This window comes from Choloepus didactylus, chromosome 6 (assembly GCF_015220235.1).
Source record: "Choloepus didactylus isolate mChoDid1 chromosome 6, mChoDid1.pri, whole genome shotgun sequence".
Classification (NCBI taxonomy): Eukaryota; Metazoa; Chordata; class Mammalia; order Pilosa; family Megalonychidae; genus Choloepus; species Choloepus didactylus.
The window spans coordinates 18,883,601-18,904,118 of record NC_051312.1 but is presented as its reverse complement, the minus strand read 5'-3'; the positions used below and the strand labels follow the sequence as shown (position 1 = coordinate 18,904,118).

Genomic DNA, 20,518 nt, shown 5'->3' with positions numbered 1-20,518 from the left:
GCAGTGCTTTTGCTGCATCCCATAGATTTTGGTATGTTGTGTTCTCATTTTCATTTGTCTCTATATATTTGGCAATTTCTCTTGCTATTTCTTCTTTAACCCACTGATTGTTTAGGAGTGTATTGTTTAACCTCCAGGTATTTGTGAATTTTCTAAGTCTCTGATGGTTATTGACTTCTAATTCTATTCCATTGTGGTCAGAGAATGTGCTTTGAATAATTTCAATCTTTCTAAATTTATTGAGGCTTGTTTTATGTCCCAGCATATGATCTATTCTGGAGAAAGTTCCATGAGCACTAGAAAAGTATGTGTATCCTGGTGATTTCGGATGTAATGTCCTGTATATGTCTGTTAAATCTAATTCATTTATCAGATTGTTTAGGTTTTCAATTTCCTTATTGGTCTTCTGTCTGGTTGATCTATCTATAGGAGAGAGTGATGTGTTGAAGTCTCCCACAATTATTGTGGAAACATCAATTGCTTCCTTTAGTTTTGCCAGTGTTTCTCTCATGTATTTTGTGGCACCTTGATTGGGTGCATAGACATTTACGATTGTTATTTCTTCTTGCTGAATTGCCCCTTTTATTAGTATGTAGTGGCCTTCTTTGTCTCTCAAAACATCCCTGCATTTGAAGTCTATTTTATCTGAGATTAATATTGCTACACCTGCTTTCTTTTGGCTGTAGCTTGCATGAAATATTTTTTTCCATCCTTTCACTTTCAGTTTCTTTGTGTCCCTGTGTCTAAGATGAGTCTCTTGTATGCAACATATTGATGGTTCATTTTTTTTGATCCATTCTGCGAATCTATATCTTTTAATTGGGGAGTTTAATCCATTTACATTCAACGTTAAAACCGTGAAGGCATTTCTTGAATTGGCCATCTTATCCTTTGGTTTATGTTTGCCATATTTTTCCCTCTCTCTATTAATATCCTTTATTGTACCCATACCGAATCTCTTTAGTACTGAACCTTTCTCCAAGTCTCTCTGTCCTGTCTTTGTTTCTCTGTCTGTAGGGCTCCCTTTAGTATCTCCAGTAGGGCAGGTCTCTTGTTAGCAAATTCTCTCAGCATTTGTTTGTCTGTGAAAAATTTAAGCTCTCCCTCAAATTTGAAGGAGAGCTTTGCTGGATAAAGTATTCTTGGCGGGAAATTTTTCTCACTCAGAATTTTAAATATATCGTGCCACTGCCTTCTTGCCTCCATGGTGGCTGCTGAGTAGTCAGTACTTAGTCTTATGCTGTTTCCTTTGTATGTGGTGAATTGCTTTTCTCTTGCTGCTTTCAGAACTTGCTCCTTCTCTTCTGTGTTTGATAGTGTGATCAGTATATGTCTCGGAATGGATTTATTTGGATTTATTCTATTTGGAGTTCGCTGAGCATTTATGATTTGTGTATTTATGTTGTTTAGAAGATTTGGGAAGTTTTCCCCAACAATTTCTTTGAATACTCTTCCTAGACCTTTACCCTTTTCTTCCCCTTCTGGGACACCAATGAGTCTTATATTTGGACGTTTCATATTATCTATCATATCCCTGAGGTCCATTTCGATTTTTTCAATTTTTTTCCCCATTCTTTCTTTTATGCTTTCATTTTCCATTCTGTCATCTTCCAGGTCACTGATTTGTTGTTCAACTTCCTCTAGTCTTGTACTATGAGTGTCCAGAATCTTTTTAATTTGGTCAACAGTTTCTTTAATTTCCATAAGATCATCCATTTTTTTATTTAGTCTTGCAATGTCTTCTTTATGCTCTTCTAGGGTCTTCTTGATTTCCTTCATATCCCGTACTATGGTCTCATTGTTCATCTTTACTTCTTTGAGTAGCTGCTCTAGGTGCTGTGTCTCTTCTGGTCTTTTGATTTGGGTGCTTGGGCTTGGGTTATCCATATCGTCTGGTTTTTTCATATGCTTTATAATTTTCTGTTGTTTTTGGCCTTGTGGCATTTGCTGAACTTGATAGGGTTCTTTTAGGGTTTGTAGACCTATTGAAGTCCTTATCTCTAATTTATCAGATCTACAGCTTCGTGGAGTACACTTTCTCTAACTAACCAGCAGGTGGCGTCCACAAGCCACCTGTTCTCCACAAGGCAGTTCTCCCCTGCTTAGCCTTTTTGGTGAGTGGGGGAGTGAGTCTTGTGGGGCCCAATTGGTATACCAAGCTTGCGTGTGTAGTTGGTGTTGCCTGCCCTGTATGTGGGGCGTGTTTCTGGGCAGTCGGGGAGGGGGGGTGGCCCTAACAATCAAATCTCCCTGGTGATCCTAGAGTTTTAAAGCTGCTGCAATAGTCTAATCCTTCAGTTCAGTCCTGCCACAGTTTGTCTCTGCCACTGACCCACAAGTCTTTGGTATTGGCGTATGGCTCCTGAGACTTGCAAGTGGGCCCCTCTTCCAGGCCGTGCACCCCGGGTCCTCTGTTGAGGGATGACTGTGCTATGTCACAGGTGAGTGCCGTCCCCCTAGGGCAGTTCTGGGCTGCTGGGCTGTGTAGGGAGGCTCCCAGTCTGCTGAAATGATGGCTGAATGGGGCTTTGTTAATTCACACTGCTCCACCTTCCCAGCTCTGGGACAATCAGCTGAGGTTGCAGGGAAGTCTAATGTCCACACCCAGTTTTGTGGTGTGTGCCTGTTATTTGAAGCACTTCCGTCACACTGGGTTGTCTGGGGCAGCTCTGGGCTATGGGGCTGGCGATGGGCAGGAGTGTTTCCTGTCCACCAGGATGGTGGCTATGAGCGGACACCCCGCTTTTCTTGGGAAGTTGTGGTGTTTAGTGAATTTTCTCAGCCAGTGGATTATTGCCTTTTGTCTCAGAGCTCTCTTAGTTCTACTCTTGACTTGACGTGCCCAAATTGCAATTCTTTGAAGCTTTCTGTATTGGGCTTCTTAGAGTAATTGTTTTAGAAAAAGAAAAAAGGATTAAAAAAAAAAAAAAAAAACGGCCCTCCTCAGAGATCTAATGGGTTATTGAAATGCTAATAGACAAAGCAACCAGGGCCATTAAGGAAAGGTCCACAGGGCAGAGAGATCAGCTTTTCTTCGAGATTTGCATTTGTGCCTCAAGGCCTGAGCTCTGCCCTTCCCTTTTCTGTGTTCACCAGAACTCCAAAAATCCTCTGCTTTTATTTTGGAGTTTTTCGTGTTATTTTTTTTTTTTTTTTCTATGCCTGTCTCCTCTCTGCTGGGCTGGCAGCTCTCAGATTCTCTGGTGTCTGGTCTCAGTCTATCTATGGTTGGAGTATGGATCAGTAGAATGAGTTTCTGAGAAGGGCTACCACTGCAGTTCTCCCTTCTCCTTCCCGGAGCTGGCAGCCCCTCCTCCCACGGGACTGAGCCTGGCAGGGAGGGGCGCGGGTCCCCTGGCCGCAAAAACTTACAGATTTCGCCGATCTCAGCAGTTCGACATTTTCATGAGTGTTGTATGAAGTATGCCCAAAGACAGATTGCTCTGTGGTGTCCAGTCCACGCAGTTCCTGGCTTTCTACCTACTTTCCTGGAGGAGTAACTAAAACTTACAGCTCACCAGTCTGCCATCTTGCCTCCTTCTGTTTTTAATTTTCTAATTAAAGCATAATTTACAAACAGTAACATTCAATTTTTAGCATAAAGTTCTAAGAGTTTGGTATCGTGCATATGGTCATGTAACCACTCCCAAACTCAGTTCCATCACTTATAAAATATTAACCTGAGCTTCTTTGTGGTGAGCCCATTCTTCAACCCCTTACTGTGATCAAACTCTTCTCCTACCCTACTGACCCTGGCAAACACTAAACTGTTTTCTGTCCACATAGATTGTAATAAATAGAATCCTAGAATATGTTGCCTTAGTATGCAGCTTCTTTCACTTAGAATGCATTTCAGATCCATCCATATTATTACCTGTATCATTTGTGGAATCCTCTTTATTGTAGAGTAGTATTCCATTATATACACAACATAGATTGTTTATTCTCCAGTTGAGGGAAATTCGTATTTCCAGTGTTTAACATTTACACATAAATCCATCTAAACATTTGCCAAAAGTTTTTTTGCGTGAACATAAGTTTTCATTTCTTTGGGGTAAATGCCTAAGGGTTTTAATTGCTTGGTCACATACAAGTATATGTTTAATTGAATAAGAAACTGCCAAACTGTTTCTGAATTGGCTCTACCATTATGCATTCCCACCAGAAATGTATTTGAGTTGCTTTACATCCTTCTAAGAATACCAACTATTATAAGGCGTTTAAAATCTTAGCTTATTTTTATTTCACTTTAATTTTTGCTCTTCTTCAAAGAAATCTCAAGAAGTCTCCTTAGCAAAATATTTCTTTTTTTAAATTTTTTAATGAGATTGTTAGATACCATACAACTATCCAAAGATCCAGAGTGTACAATCTATTGCCCACAGCACCACCATACAGCTTTGCATCCATCAACACAATTTTTTTCAATTTTTAGAACATTTTCACTACTCCAGAAAAGAAATAAAGACAAAAAAAAAAAAAAAAAAAAGGAAACTCAGATCCTCCCATACCCCTAACCATGCCCACCTCCATTATTGATTCATAGTTTTGGTATAGTACATTTGTTACTGTTGATGGAAGAATGTTAAAATACTACTAACTGTAGTACATAGTTTGCAATAGGTATATATTTTTTCCCTATATGCCTCTCTATTATTAACTTCTAGTTATAGTAACATACATTTGTTCCGGTTCATGAGAGAGATTTCTAATATTTGTGTAGTTAATCATGGACAGTGTCTACCACAAGATTCACTGTTTTATACATTCCCGTCTTTTAACCTCCAACTTCCCTTCTGGTGACATGTGTGACTCTGAGCTTCCCCTTTTCACCACCTCCACACACCTTTCACCACTGTCAGTTATTCTCATAACATGCTATCATCACCCCTGTCCATTTCCAAACATTTAAGTTCACCCTAGTTGAACAGTCTGCTCATAATAAGCAACTGCTCCCCATTCTTTAGCCTCATTTCTATATCCTGGTAACTTATATTTCATGTCTGTGAGTTTACAGTTCATATCAGTGAGACCCTGCAATATTTGTCTTTATGTGTCTGTCTTATTTCACTCAATATAGTGCCCTCAAATTTTCTTCATCAACCCATTTCTTTTAAGATGGTTTTGTTTACACACTATACAATCCGTCCCAAGTAAACAATCGTTGGTTCCCCATATAGTCAGGTATTTATGTATTGAGCACCATCACCACTCTCTATATAAGGACATCTCCATTTCTTCCACGAAGATGGAGGAGGAGTCAAAGAAGTCAGAGATGCAAAAGAAAAAGAGAAAGAGAGAAAAACAAACAAACAAACTAAACAAAACTTGATAGCTAGAAAGTGACAAAAGGAAAGACAGCATGTAGAATAAAGAGTCAGACAACATCACCAATGCCAGGAGTCCCATACCTTTCCCCCATCCCCCCCCCATATGTATTTAGCTTTGGTATATTGCTTTTGTTACATTAAAGGAAGCATAATACAATGTTTCTTTTAATTCTGGCCTCTAGTTTGCATTGATTGTATTTTCCCCCCAATCCCCTATTTTTAACACCTTGCAATGTTGACATTCATTTATTCTACCTCATGTAAAAACATATTTGTACCTTTTATTACAATCATTGAGCACCCTAGGTTTCCCTGAGTTACACAGTCCCAGTCTTTATCGTTCATCTTTTGTTCTGGTGTCCCACATGGTCCCAGCCTTCCTCTTTCAACCATATTCACAGTCATCTTTGTTCAGTGTACTTACATTGCTGTGCTACTATCTCCCAAAATTGTTTTCCAAACCTCTCACTCCTGTCTTTTCCTTTCTGTCTGCAGTGCCTCCTTTAGTGTTTCCTGTAGAGCAGGTATCTTGTTCACAAACTCTGCCATTATCTGTTTGTCAGAGAATATTTTAAGCTCTCCCTCATATCTGAAGGATAGTTTTGCTGGATATAGGATTCTTGGTTGGTGGTTTTTCTCTTTCAGTATTTTAAATATATCACCCCACTTCCTTCTTGCCTCCATGGTTTCTGTTGAGAAATCCACACATAGTCTTATCATGCTTCCTTTGTATGTGATAGATCACTTTTCTCTTGCTGCTTTCAGGATTCTCTCTTTATCTTTGATATTTGATAATCTGACTATTAAGTGTCTTGGCATAGGCGTATTCAGATCTATTCTGTTTGGGGTATGCTGCGCTTCTTGGACCTGTAATTTTATGTCTTTCATAAGAGATGGGAAATTTTCATAGATTATGTCCTCTATTATTGCTTCTGCCCCTTTTCCCTTCTATTCTTCTTCTGGGACACCAATGACATGCAAATTCTTGCTTTTCATTTTGTCTTTAAGTTCCCAGAGACATTGCTCATATTTTTCCATTCTTTTCTCTATCTGTTCTTTTGTGTGTAGGCTTTCATCTGCCTTGTTCCCCAGTTCTTGAGTGTTTTCTTCTGCCTCTTGAGAGCTGCTGTTGTGTTTCCATTGTGTCTTTCATCTGTTGTTTTGTGCCTTTCATTTCCATAGATTCTGCCAATTGGTTTTTCGAATTTTCAATTTCTACCTTATGTATGTTCTGTGTTTTCATTACATGGTTCAGCTCTTTTGCCATATCTTCCCTAAACTTTTTGAATTGATTTATTATTAGTTGTTTCAATTCCTGTACAGTTGAAGTGTAAGTCTGTTCCTTTGACTGGACCATCACTTCATTTTTCTTAGTATAGGTTGTAGTTTTCTGTTATCTAGGCATCTGATTTCCTTGGTTACCCCAATCAAGTTTTCACAGACCAGAATGGGCTCAGGTCCCAGAAGGAAGAAATATTCAGTATCCGGTAACCCTGAGGGTATGTCTTAGAAATTTGGTACACCTTGTGATGCCTCAGGTCACTGTTCTTTTCTGCCCAGCAGGTGGCACCTGTTAGCCTGTAATTCTTGACTGGTATAAGGAGGTGTGGCCCGTGACTGTTTTTCCCCAGGCTCTGGGGTTTGGTTCTGAATGGAAGGTGGGTAGTAGAGCTGGGCCCCACCCCTTTCTTCTTAGAGAAGATAGGCCCCCTTGGGGGACGTCATTAGCATTTCAATGGTCTCTCTCTGCCTTGTCTGGGTCACAGCACTGGGAACTGAAAATTGCTTAGGCTTTCTCCACTGAGCCGAAAAAGGAACAGAAAGTCCTCTTCAGAGCTAGTCTGCGGTGACCCTCTGGCTCTCCAAGGTCAGTCATCACCCAAAGCCTCTGTCTGCTTGTTGGGGGTTCATACCTCATAGTGAGCAGTTCACACTTGCTAATTAAAACCCCAGTTGGAGCTCAGCTGAGCTACATTTGCTTGCTGGGAGAGAGCTTCTCTCTGGCACTATGAGGCTTTGCAGCTCGGGCTGTGGGGGGAGGGGTCTCCCAACTTAGATCCACAGTTTTTACTTATAGATTTTATGCTGTGATCTTGGGTGTTCCTCACACTTCAGGTTGGTGTATGATGAGTGGATGGTCACATTTGTCCCCCCCACAGTTATTCCGGATTATTTACTAGCTGTTTCTTTTTTTTTTTTTTTTGGTTGTTCCAGGGGGACTACTTAGCTTCCACTCCTCTCTATGCTGGTATTTTAGATCCTCCCTATTTCTTTTTAAAGTCACCGATTTGTCTTACCACCACAGATCTGCCCCGGGAATGACTTTTTCCAACAACAAAAAAAAATAGATCCTTCCTCTGCAGAGTCACCTGAGTGCATACTCCCAAACAGAATTAAGATGCATTTCTCCATGTAGGCAAGTATAGCAGTTACAAATTCTGTGCAGTCTGGTGGCTTTGATTCAAATTCGGGGAAGTAATTTAACCTTTTTACAACTTCAGCTCTCATTTGTAAAGAAGGAGAAAATAATATCATATATTTCTCATAGGATTGTCTAGACTATTTGAGATAACATGTATACAAAGTTGAACACAACATCTTGCACATATTAGATGCTCCATAAGACTAAAGATTAATATATCATTATTTTAAAAAATTGATGTGAGATGGGACAAAAATTAGTTCTCTTTTTTTGGCAATTGCAAGGTAGGGGAGATCTGGCTGTCTTGGGAACGTCAGATCTCATTGTCCTCGCTCTTTCTTCAAATCTCCAGAAGCCCCTGACAAAAATGGATTAACCCTAAAACAAGTTAGTTGTTCCAAGCATTCCACTTGCTTCCCCACATATGTATCCTATTTGCAGCTAGACAAAGGTATGTACTACTTTTAATCAATGAAATGTGGGATGAACTGATATAGGTCTGGGTGGCTTGAAGTATATGAACAAACTTCTAGTTGTCTTTTCTCCAGTCACAGTATCTAAGGAGGCTGCATGTTTCAGCAGTTGTGGTTACAGATGATGATGCCTTCATAAGCCTGTGTCTTCGAATGACCATGTGTAGAGTCTTCACCTTCCACAGACAACCTGTGATAGACATATTGGAGCATAAGTAAGAAAAAAACTTCAGTTGCCTGAATAATGGTTCCTAAAGATATTGGCTACTAATGCTTAGAACCCTTAAATGTTAACTTTTATGTCACAGGCTTTGCAGATGTGATTAAATTGAGGATCCTGAAATGGGGAGATTATCTTGGATTATTTGTGTGGGTCCAAAATGCAATAACAAGTGTCATATAAGAGTGAGGCAGGAAAGACAGTTGGATAGGAAATTACATGGGCCAATTCCTACAAAGAAACACCAAAAAAATTAGCAAAAGTGATCAGAATCAACTTTGGACTTTGGAAAATAGTCAAAGTTTTCCAGCAACCAAGTAAATGCTGTATCGAAAGAAAAAGGTGACAAGGATGGTATTCAAGGAAATGTATGTCAAGCCACTAGTTGACCATGAGCTAGAAAACAGAGATTTCAGAGACCACACATATCAAAGAATGCAGTCTTTATAAAAGAGTTTAGAAAAGTTAGTAAACAAAAAGTGACTACAACTCAGAGTAAGCAACAAACCCTGAGAAGGGGGAAGACTCTGCTTTCCAGAGTTAACACACTGTAATATTCAAAATGTCCAGTTTTAAAACAAAAATTAAGAATCATGTAAACAAAAAAGAAAGTATTGACTATTCACGGGGGAAAATGAAATTAATATAAACTGTCTCTGAGGAAGCACAGACATTGGACTTAACTAAGCAAAGATTTTAAATTAGCTCTCTTAAATATGCTAAAGGAAACCTTGGCAAAAACACTGAAAGAAGCCAGGGGAACAATATTACATCAATATATGAAAGTATACAAAGGAATTAAAGAGAAATTCTGGACCCAAAGAGTACAAAACAGAAATGAAAAACTCATGACAACAATTTCAACACAGATTTGAGCAGGTAGAAGAAATGATTAACAATCTTAAAGATAGGTCAACTGAAACAATCCAGTTTTCTTAGCAGAAAGCTAAAAGGATGAAGGAAAGTCAAAAGGGCCTAAGAAACCTATGTGGAACAACCAGGTGTACCAACATGTACAAAATAGCAGTTCCAGAAGGAGGAGATAGAGAAAAGATTATTTGAAAGAATAATGGCTTAAAACTTCCCACAGATGATAAAATACATGAATGTACACATCCAAGAGGTTTAATGAACTTCTAATAGAGTAAACACAAAGAGCTCTACAAGAACACATTATAGTCAAAGTGTCAAAAGCCAAAGGCAAAAAGAGAATCCTCAAAGCAGCAAGAGAGAAATAACTCATGACATAAAAGGAAACTCAATAAGATCAACAGCCAATTTCTCATTAGTGACCTGGAGGCAGAATTCAGGCAGATGACATACTTAAACAGCTGTCAACAGGAATATTATGCTTAGCAAAGCGCTTCTTCAAAAGTAAACTAGAAATTAAGACATCACCAGATAAATAAAAGCTTAAAAATTTTGTAGTAGAACTGCTACAGGGGATTATTCAGGCTGAAATAAATGATCATTAGACAATAACTTGAGGCCATATAAAAAAATAAAGACATTAGCAAAAGTATGTACATAGTAAATATATAAACTAGTATTATTGTATTTTTAGTTTGTAACTCCTCTATTGTACTTGTATAATTTAAAATAGAAATACATGCAACAATAATTATGAGCTTAGTTACTGAGCACACATTGTATAAAGATGTAATTTGTGAGAATAATGACGTAAAAGGGGAAGTGAAGGAGCTGTATGGTCTCATATTTTTCATTATTAAACTATTGAAGCAAAGTTATTATTAAAAGTAGATTGTTATAAGTTTCTAAAACTAGATTCTTATAAGTTTAAGATGTTAATTGTAATCCCCAGGGTAAAAAATAACTAAAAAATATTCAGAAAAGAAAATGATAAGGGAATAAGTAAAAGGCACTAATGAAAATCAATATAACACATAGAAGTTAGTAATTTAGATTTAAGGAACACATAATAAATGATATATAGAAAACAATAGCAGTATAGCAGAAATAAGTCTTTCTTTGTTAGTAATTACTTTGAATGTAAATAGATTAAACTTTTCAATTAGAAGGAAGAAAATGGCAGAAAACGGATAAAACAAACATGATCCAACTATATGCTGTCTACAAGAGAAGCACTTTCGATCCAAAGATTCAAATAGGTTGAAAGTAAAGGGATGGAAAAAGATATCATGAAAATAGTGGCCATGCTAATATCAGACAAAATAGGTGTTAAGTCAAAAATTGTTAAAAGAGATAAAGAGGGACATAAAATATTGATGCAATAGTCAATCCGTCAAGAAGGCATCACAGTTATGAATATATGTGCCCTTAACAACAAAGATGCAAAATATGTAAGCAAAAAGCGACAGAATTGGTGGGAGAAATAGACTGTTCTACAATAATAGTTGGAAAGTTGAATACCCAAATTTCATTAATGGAAAGAACAGCCAGCAAAAGATCATTAATGATATAGAGGACATGAACAAAACCACAGCAACACATATATAGAGCACTCATCCCAAAATAAGCAGAATAAGCATTCTTCACAAAAGTACCTAGAACATACTCGATGACAGACTTTATGTTAGGCCATAAAATAGGTATCAATAAATTTAAAAAGATTGAAATCATGCAATGTATCTTCTCTGACCACAATGGAATGGAGCTAGAAAACAAAAAAGGAAAATTGGAAAATTCATGAATAGCGGCTGTTTCTTATGATCAGTAGTACTTAGGTACTATAACATCCTCATTAATGCTGAAATAGTGAAAACTGAACCAGCTTTGTACAACCTCAGCTGCAAACTTTTTGTAACCTTGACCAAGAACATATGTGCAAAAATGCCACATGCATTTTTAACAAATAGATGAGTGCATGAATATGGAATCCGTATCAACTGTATGTGGAAGTTAAGGAATACACTCTTAAACAACTAATGGGTCCAAGATATTAGGGTGAAATTGGAAAATACTTTGAGACAAATGAAAATGAATATACACAACATATCAAAACGTATGGGAAGCAGCAAGATCAGTGCTCAGAAGTAAATTTAGAGCTGTAAAAACTACATTTAAAAAGAAAAATGTCATATCAATAACAAAATTTACATCTTAAGGAATTGCAAGAGGAGAGCAAATTATTCCAAAGGTAGCAGAAAGAGGAAATAATAAAGATTAAAGTTGAAGTAAACATAATGGAGAAGAGAAAAACAATATAGAGAATCAGTAAAACCAAAAGTTGGATTTTTGGAAATATCAACAAAATCAACATACTTTTAGTAGACTAATCAAGAAAAAAAAGAAAAGACTCAAATAAATAAAGTCAGAAATAAAGTGAAAGCAATACTATACTGACTTTACTGAATTAAAAAGGGTGATAATAGAATACTATAACCAATTTTACAGCAACAAATTAGGTAACACAAACAAAATGAAAACATCTTAGAAACACACAAATTATTGAAACTGATTCAAGAAATAATAGAAATTAAGATCAGATCTAGCTCTTGTAGAAAATAGAGGAAGGGGGAACATTTCTAACACATTATATGAGTCAGTATTACCCTGGTAACAAAACAAGATAAAGACATTACAAGAAAAGAAAGCTACAGAATAATATCCACTATAAATAGAGATGCAAAAATTCTCATCAAAATACTAGAAAACTGAAAAAGCAGCATATTAAAAAGATTATACATCATACCAAGTAGGATTTATCCTAGGAATGCAAGGTGGTTCAAGATGTGAAAATCAATCAATGTAATACATCACATTAATAGAATGAAGTGAAACACCTATATGATCATCTCAATTGATTCAGTAAAAGAATTTGACAAAATTCCAGGACCCTGGATTTTTATCATGAAGATAAAACACTCAAAATTTGGAATAGAAAGGAACTTCTTCAACAAGATAAAGAGAATTTATTAAAAATAAAACCATGGACAACACCACTCAATAAGGGAGAATGAAATTTTCCCCCTAAGATCAGGAACAGGACAAGGATGCATGCTTTCATCACTTCTATACAACAATGTCCTGGAAGTTATAGCCAGAGCAATTAGGCAAGAAAAATAAAATAAGGAATCCAAATCAGAAAGGAAAAAGCAAAACTATATTTACTTGCAAATGACATGACACAGAAAATCCTAAAGAAACCTGCTAGAGTTAAAATCAAATTCTTCAAAGTTGTAGGACACAAGAAAACAGGCAAAAAATTGTTATATTTCTGTACAGTAGGAAATAAAAATCCGAAACAAAACTAAGAAAATTCCATTTATAATTTCATAAAAATAATAAAAAACAAAGGAAGAAAGTTAACCAAGGAGATTCAAGACTTGAACACTGAAAACTACACAACACTGATAAGTTAATAGACACCAAAAAATGAAAGGACACTCCATTTTCATGGATTTGAAAATTTAATATTGTTAAATGGCAGTATTCCCTAAAGTGACCCACATACTTAATGCTACTCCTATCAAAATATGAATGACCTGTTTTGCAGAAATCGAAAAGTTGTTCCTAAAGTTCACATGGAATTGCAAAAGACCCTGAGTAGACAAAAAAAAGTCTTAAAAAATGAAGAACAAAACTGGAGGACTCAGACATCCCATTTTTCAACTTCCTGCAAAGCTCGAGTAATCAAAACAATATGGTACTGGCTTAAGGATAGACATATAGATCAATGGAATAGCATTGAGGGGACAGAAATAAACCCAGAAATCTATATATTGACTTCAAGAAGGTTGCCAGAACAGTTCAATGGAAGATAGAAAAGATTCTTCAACAAATGGTGCTGGGATAACATGAAAAAAGAATGAAGTTGGACCACATCCTCATACCTTATTTAAAAAAAAAAAAAAAGAGCAACTTAAGGTGGATCAAAGACCTGAATGTAGACACAAAAACCATAAAATTTTAGAAAAAAAAATTGGGGGTAAGTCTTTATGACCTTGGATTTGGAGACAGATTCTCAGATATAGCACCAAAAGCATGTGCAGCTAACAAAGAAATAGATAAGTTAGACTTCATAATAATTAAAAACGTGTACATCAAATGATAGTATCAAAATAGTGAAAAGGCAACATAAAGATTAGGGGAAAATATTTGTGTACTTATAAAATTCTATATATTTATAAAATATATTCGCATATATATAAAATTCTAGCCACCCCAAAAAACAAAACAAACAACCCAATTAAAAATGTGCAAAAAATAAAAAATAAAAATGTGCAAAGGGCTTGAATAGGCATTTCTTCAAAATGTTATACAAGCACAGGAAAAAAAATGTTAAACATCATCAGTCATTAGGGAAATGTAAATAAAAAACAGTGAGATACACTTCATACCCACTAACATGTTTATTTGTAAAAAATATAGAAATAAAGTTGTTGGTGAGATGTGGAGAAATTTATATAATGCTGGTGGGTATGTAAAATGCTGCAGCCACTGTAGAAAATCATTTGGTAGTTCCTCAATAGTTGGACAAAGAACTATCTTATGACCCAGCAATTCTACTTCTAGGTGCATCTACAAAAGAATTGAAAGCAGATATTCAATACTTGAATATGAATGTCCATAGCAACACTATTCACAATAGCCAAAAAGTGGAAACAACCAAAATGCCCATTAGTGGATGAATGGATAAACAAAATGTGGTACTTCCATACAGTGGAATATTATTCAGCCAAAACAACAAATGAAGTGCTGGCATGTGTTACAAAATGGATGAACCTAGAAAACATAAAAGAAGCAGAAACAAGATGTTGCCATATTGTATTGTTCAATTTATATGAAATACCCAAAATAGGTAAATCCATAGAGAAAGAAAGCAAATTAATGAGTGACAGTGGCTGTGACAAGCATGAAATGTGCAGTGACTGTTTAATTGATGCAGGGTATTTTTCTGGGTGATGAAAGTGTTTTGGAACTAGCTAGTGATGATGGTTGCACCACACTGTGAATGTGCAAAATGCTACTGAAAATTGTACATTTTAAAATAGTTGCTTATGAGTTGTGTGAATTTTACATTGATTACAAAGGAAAGGAAAGAGGAGATAAGACAGGCAAAGAAGAGCAGAAGGCAGTGTGATTACCAAAATAGAGAATGGAGTGATGCAGTCACAAGTCAAAAAATGCCACCAGCTACCAGAACCAGGAACACATTGTCCCCTAGAGAAACCAGAGAGTGCAGCTCTGCTGATACCTTGATTTCTGCCCAGTGAAACTGATTTCACAACTTCTGACTTCCCAAACTGTCAGAGAATGAATGTGTATTGTTTAAAGTCCCAAGTATATGGTAATTTTTTTACAGCAGCCATAGGAAACTAATATGAAATCTTTGTTGTATGAAACCACTGAATTTTGGGGTTGATTTGTTACTGCAGCATGACCTAGACCACCAGGACTCATACAAAATATAATATGCTCCAGCATGTTTTGTTATCTATACTCTGTATTTTACAAACAGATGATAAACCTTTAGGTTCAGTTACTCTTATGATTAATTAATTAATTTAAAATCTTTTATTGAGCCCCAGCTATGTTCCAGGAATGAGTTTTCATTAGTAAACAATCAGAAACTGCTCCAGTCAGCAAAGAACTTTTTTTTTTATGTCTGGAAGACAAGTTAAATAAGTAAAAACATTAAAATATATATACAATAATATATTTTGGTTAGCATTAAGAAGGAACAGATGTTCATGACCCTAATTATTTTCAAAGAAGTTGGTCCATTTCAACTGGTTCATTTACTCACTTTCATTAGACATTTCTTGTTTTTCTCTGTAACCAACATTACATTAGATTATGAAAAAACAAACCTAAATCAATTAATAGCTTTGTCTTGAAGGGTTCATAATTCAGTGTTAGAGATAAATCTGTTAAAAAATGCATTATAATTCATAAGGGATTCAAAAGTCGTGTGGAGAAGGTTGTCAGTACAGAGGAGGAAGTAAAAAAAGGGGGGGGTAGAGAAAGGAATGGAAAGGAAAGAAAATAACATTTTTTGATCAGCTATGATATGTCAAGAACAGTGCCAATTTCTGACTCATTCAGTATCCATTTGATATAGTTCCTTGAGGAAGGCATTATTTTCCCCCAAAAGAACTGCAGAACATTTAAGAAACTTGTCCTGTATCACAATATTTGGTTGGAATGGAATTAAAATAGACCTTATTTTCTCTCAAAACCTAAGCTGATTTTTGTACCCCCAGTATTTTATTTACATTTGGAGGATGAGTAAGAATCATAAATAAACAACTCTGGAATGAAATTGTGCTGTAGACATTTGACAGTATTTCTCGTCACATATCCCCCTACCTCCTATCAACAGCATCCAGATTTTCTGATAACGGTCTCTCTATCTTAGGGTAAATAATACTAGATGCAGTAAAAGTAAGTTCCAAAATCACAGTGGCGTCATATGGCGGTTCCTTTAATCATGTATCATTCACTTGGTTGTTCTATGGTAACTATTCAGTTATTCAGTGACCCATGTTCTTTCCATTTAGTGGCTTCACCATACCTTGTGGCTTGGATTTTCTCTATCCAGTAGTTGAAAAGACAGAGATGCATGGGGATTGGAGTTTCATGGGTCAGGCTTTGAAGTGGCGCATTTGACTTATATTAACATTTCATTGGCAAGAACACATCTCATGGCACAACTAATTGGATGAGGTCTGAGAAATGAAGTCTAGTTATATGCTCAAGAGGAAAAAGTATATTGTTTGGTAAGCAACTCAGCAGTCTTTTCATTGTTATGGTCATCAAATATGAATTTTACTCCTGTCCCCCACACAGAACATATTATGCCCCTCCACAAAGGGAATAAGTAAATCCCATCTAGTAACTATAAAAGTTCAATATCCAAACTATGGAAAGGGTTTAGTGGTCCTCTCCATTCAGTACAGATGTGGCTCCTTGGGGTCCAGCAACTAATGAACTAAAAAAAAAGCTAGCCCACTTGACATTCATATCCAGTATATATGTTGGAATGGGGTAAAGTTAACTAGGAAAAGACTCTCATTCATAAAAGAGAAGAATGGAAAACACATTGGTCAGTACTGAAATCTTGTGTTGGCATTACAAAGGCCTCTCAATCCTGGTGATGGAAGATTATCCTTCATAAGTTCCTGATTTTTCTCAATGGGGAGAAATCCATTTTCCACTGTTTCCTTGGTCACTGTTCTAACCTCTCAGATGTCTGTTTCTTATCCATTACTCTTTACCACGACTTCTTAAGTGTGTTAAAGACAAAACTATGTCTAACTCAAAATTAACAAAGGTTGTTCGTTGGCTCTGCATTGTCTCCAAAAATTTTCTGTAAATTTACAATAATTCTAAAACTAAATAACTATTTAAAATACTGATAAAAATGGTTCCAATACAAGAAACATCACCATCAAACACAATAATGCATATTTGTGTCATATTACATTGTTGTACAAGTACCAATACCAGCAACTTTGCCCATTCAAGTACGTTTTTACAAATACTGAATTGTCGAAATTTCTAAGTGTATAGAGACAAAAAACAAGGCATGAGTGCACATTCCTGTAGCTTTAGCACAGAATTGAACTCCCTGGGGGACAAAATTAAATGCATAAGTGTCGGGTATTTTAGTAATATATTGAACATGCATTATGTTTATTACTAGCAGATATTGGCTTGATTATATTCTATATGGACATTCACAAACATGAAGTTAATTGTGTAAATCAGTATGTACAAAGAAATTTTTCAAATTATTTCTGATATTAAACTTTTAAATAATCTCATTTTAATGTTTTTTCGTGACTTACTAAAGTCAAATATCATTTATTCAATGTGTTACTTGTCACTTAATGAGACGTCTTTCCTAAGTAAAGTTTATGAGATGGTTTGAGATAATATACTTAATGACATGACTTCCAGGAAATCATTGTTTCCAAATCTGGGAAGTGCAAGCTATGATGAGAATGTAGATAAAAATATTTCAGCAAAGCAGAAAATTAACCGAGCCTCTGAAAAAGCTGTAAAAGTTTACACAGAAGATTTATATTATGGGTGGTACAGTATAATTATCAAGGTTTCAAATATTCAACATATTCACACAGTTGGGCTTAAAAATTAATTTATTAATTCATTTTACAAATTTTTAATAAGAATCTGCTGAGAATCCGACACTCATTAGGTACTGGGGATTGTGTTGCTAACAAAAGAGGTAAAGCCATTCTGGTAAATACTGATAAAGCTACTCTAGTTTACATACTAGTTGGGCAAGATAGATAATGAACATGTGAAAAAATCAATATAAAATAGGTGAATGGGGGTGAGGATTATGATGACTAATGCAGGCTGAGGAGACAGTGTGTATGGGCAGGGGTAATGTCTATTTTATAAGGGGGTCAGGAAGGATCTCCATGATAGGACAATATTGAAGCAGAGATGTGAAGGGAGTTGGAAACATTCCATTCAGAGGGAAATGCAAGTGTAAAGGCCCTGAGACAGGTGGTGCTTAGAGTTGTCAAGGAATTGCAAGAAAATCAGTGTTAATAAAGTGGATAAATGACTAGGGGAGTGATAAGAACTGGCACAACTCCGCTAAGGTATGAATGAATGAGGAGCACTAACCATTTCAAAGCATTTGCAGACAGAAAATAGGTGCATTATTGATATTCTCAGTGTGCATCTTTAAATAGAGTGAAAAGGTAGTAGTCATATGTATCGTATGAATAAATTGAAAACCACTTTGAATTTTTCCTACATTTTTCTTGTACTCTGGCTATTTATCTTTTGGAAAATTGTAATGCAAGCATGTTGGTTCTACAAAACGACTTAGTCAAAAAAATATTAATTCATGGAAGGTGTGATAGTTATGTAACTCTTGATAAAACATGCCAACAATGAAAGCACAAACCTTCATTTAAAATTATAAATATATACTCCAATTAGGAAACTTTAAATAGTTATTCAACTAAACAAATAAATTAAATAAATTAAATGAGACTTAAAAATGTAAGCCTTAAAACACGACTCATTGCATGGAGATCTGAAAAGAATGAAATTATATTGTGGATCCTTCAAAGTTAAAATCCTAATCCTAGAGACAATTTTGCCTTCTCAACAACCTTCTTGAATGTGCTCTTAACCTCATTGTTCCTCAGACTGTAGACCAGAGGGTTGAGCATGAGGATGATGATAGCATAGAACACGGATACCATTTTGTCTGTGTCCATGGAGTGACTGGAGCTGGGCTGCAGGTACATGAAGATGAGTGTCTCATAGAAGATGGAGACTGCAGTGAGGTGGGAAACACAAGTGGATAAAGCCTTCTGGTATCCATCAACTGAGTGCATCTTCATGTTGGTGATACATATAAACAGTAAGAAATCAGGATAAACAGAAGAGCAAAAGATACATTGAAGCTTGACACGAAACCGAGAAACATCTCACTAATCTGTTTACCAGAGAAAGAGAGCTGTGATTGCTGGAACATCACAGAAAAAGTGATGAATCGTATCATTTACAGAAAAAGAGACTGATTATATCTCCAATGTGAAAGGAGGCATTAAGGAATCTACAGACAAAGGAACCTATGGTCAACTGTATACACATCCTTGTCATCATGGTGGTGGTTTAATGTAGGGGTTTACCCATTGCTGCATAGCGGTCATAGGCCATTGAGGCCAAGAGGAAATTTTCCACTGTGACAAATGCTATGAAAAAGAACATCTGAGCAGCACATGCGTTGAAGGAGATGAAGCATATGCACTGAAGGAGATGACCTTATGAGGAACCCAGCCATGACCTTGGGAATGACAGCTGAGGAATAACCAAAGTCCACCAGAGAGAGGTTACAGAGGGAAAAGTACATGGGAGTGTGGAGTTGAGAGTCCAAGAATATCAAGACAATCTTCTCCAGATTCCCACATACACTAATGAGGTAAATGAGTGTGAACACTGCAAACGGGGGCCTGAAGTTCTGGGGCATTGGTTAGACCCACCAAGATGAACTCAATCATCTCTGTACTGTTCTCCATGGGAATAATGACATGCCTTTAGTAATGAGAAAAGGAACAGTTAGTAAACCAAAAAAGAGATTGCACTGAAATTAAATGTATTAATACTCTGTAATTTCATTATGGCAATAATTTATTCTTCACAGTTACCCGATCTAAATCATGGATTTGTCTGAAATATTGGCGGATAAATTATCTTTATAGTTGCAGACTCTTGAAGCCTAAGGAGTCTTGTAAATCACCTGGCCAAATTCCCGCTTTTATAAATGAATAATCAGGTGCAGAAAGAGGGATAAAAGTTTATATATTTGCAACAAATATACCTCCAAATCAGACCATCTGAGTCTATTAACAGCCACATTATATAGCGCCCACATTACAGTCACTATCCTAGGCAAAATAAGGTGTGTGATTTGTTTATATATGTTTAATCCTTTTGACAAACCTATAAAAGACAGTATTTTATGCAAGTTTACCTGAGTATCAGCTGATAGAGCCAAGCATTGGACACAGGTACTCTGGTTACCAAGTTCCATATTCTTACTGAAGTTTTATTGAATTTAATTTAGCCCAATTCACATTTACTCATTGCATCTATTAGATCCTATTTTGGGGGTGCGCCAGTTTGAATGTATTATGTCCCCAAAAAGGCCATTATCTTTGATGTAATCTTGTGTGGGGACAGATATATCAGTGTTGATTAGATTGTAATTCTTTGAGTGTTTCCATGGAGATGCGCCCCACCCAACTGTGGGTGATGACTCTGATTAGATAGTTTCTATGGAGGTGTGGCCCCACCCATTCAGCATGGGCCTTGATTAGTTTACTGGAGCACTATATAAGCCCAGACAGAAGGAGCGAGCTTGCTGCAGCCAAGAGGGACACTTTGAAGAATGCACAGGAGCTGAGAGAGGAACTGCAGTTTACAGAGACATTTTGGAGATGGCCTTTGAAAGCAGACTTTTGCTCTGGAGAAGCTAAGAGAGGACAAACACCCCAAGAGCAACCAAGAGCAACGTTTTGGAGAGAAGCTGAAGCCTAGAGAGGAACATCCTGGGAGAAAGCCATTTTGAAACCAGAACTCCAGAGCAGACGTTAGC

At 36.5% G+C, this 20,518-nt stretch overlaps 1 pseudogene; it reads right to left on the bottom strand.

Moving 5' to 3' along the window:
• Positions 1–18,485: 18,485 nt before the first annotated feature.
• Positions 18,486–19,442, bottom strand: LOC119536426 (annotated as a pseudogene).
• Positions 19,443–20,518: the final 1,076 nt, after the last annotated feature.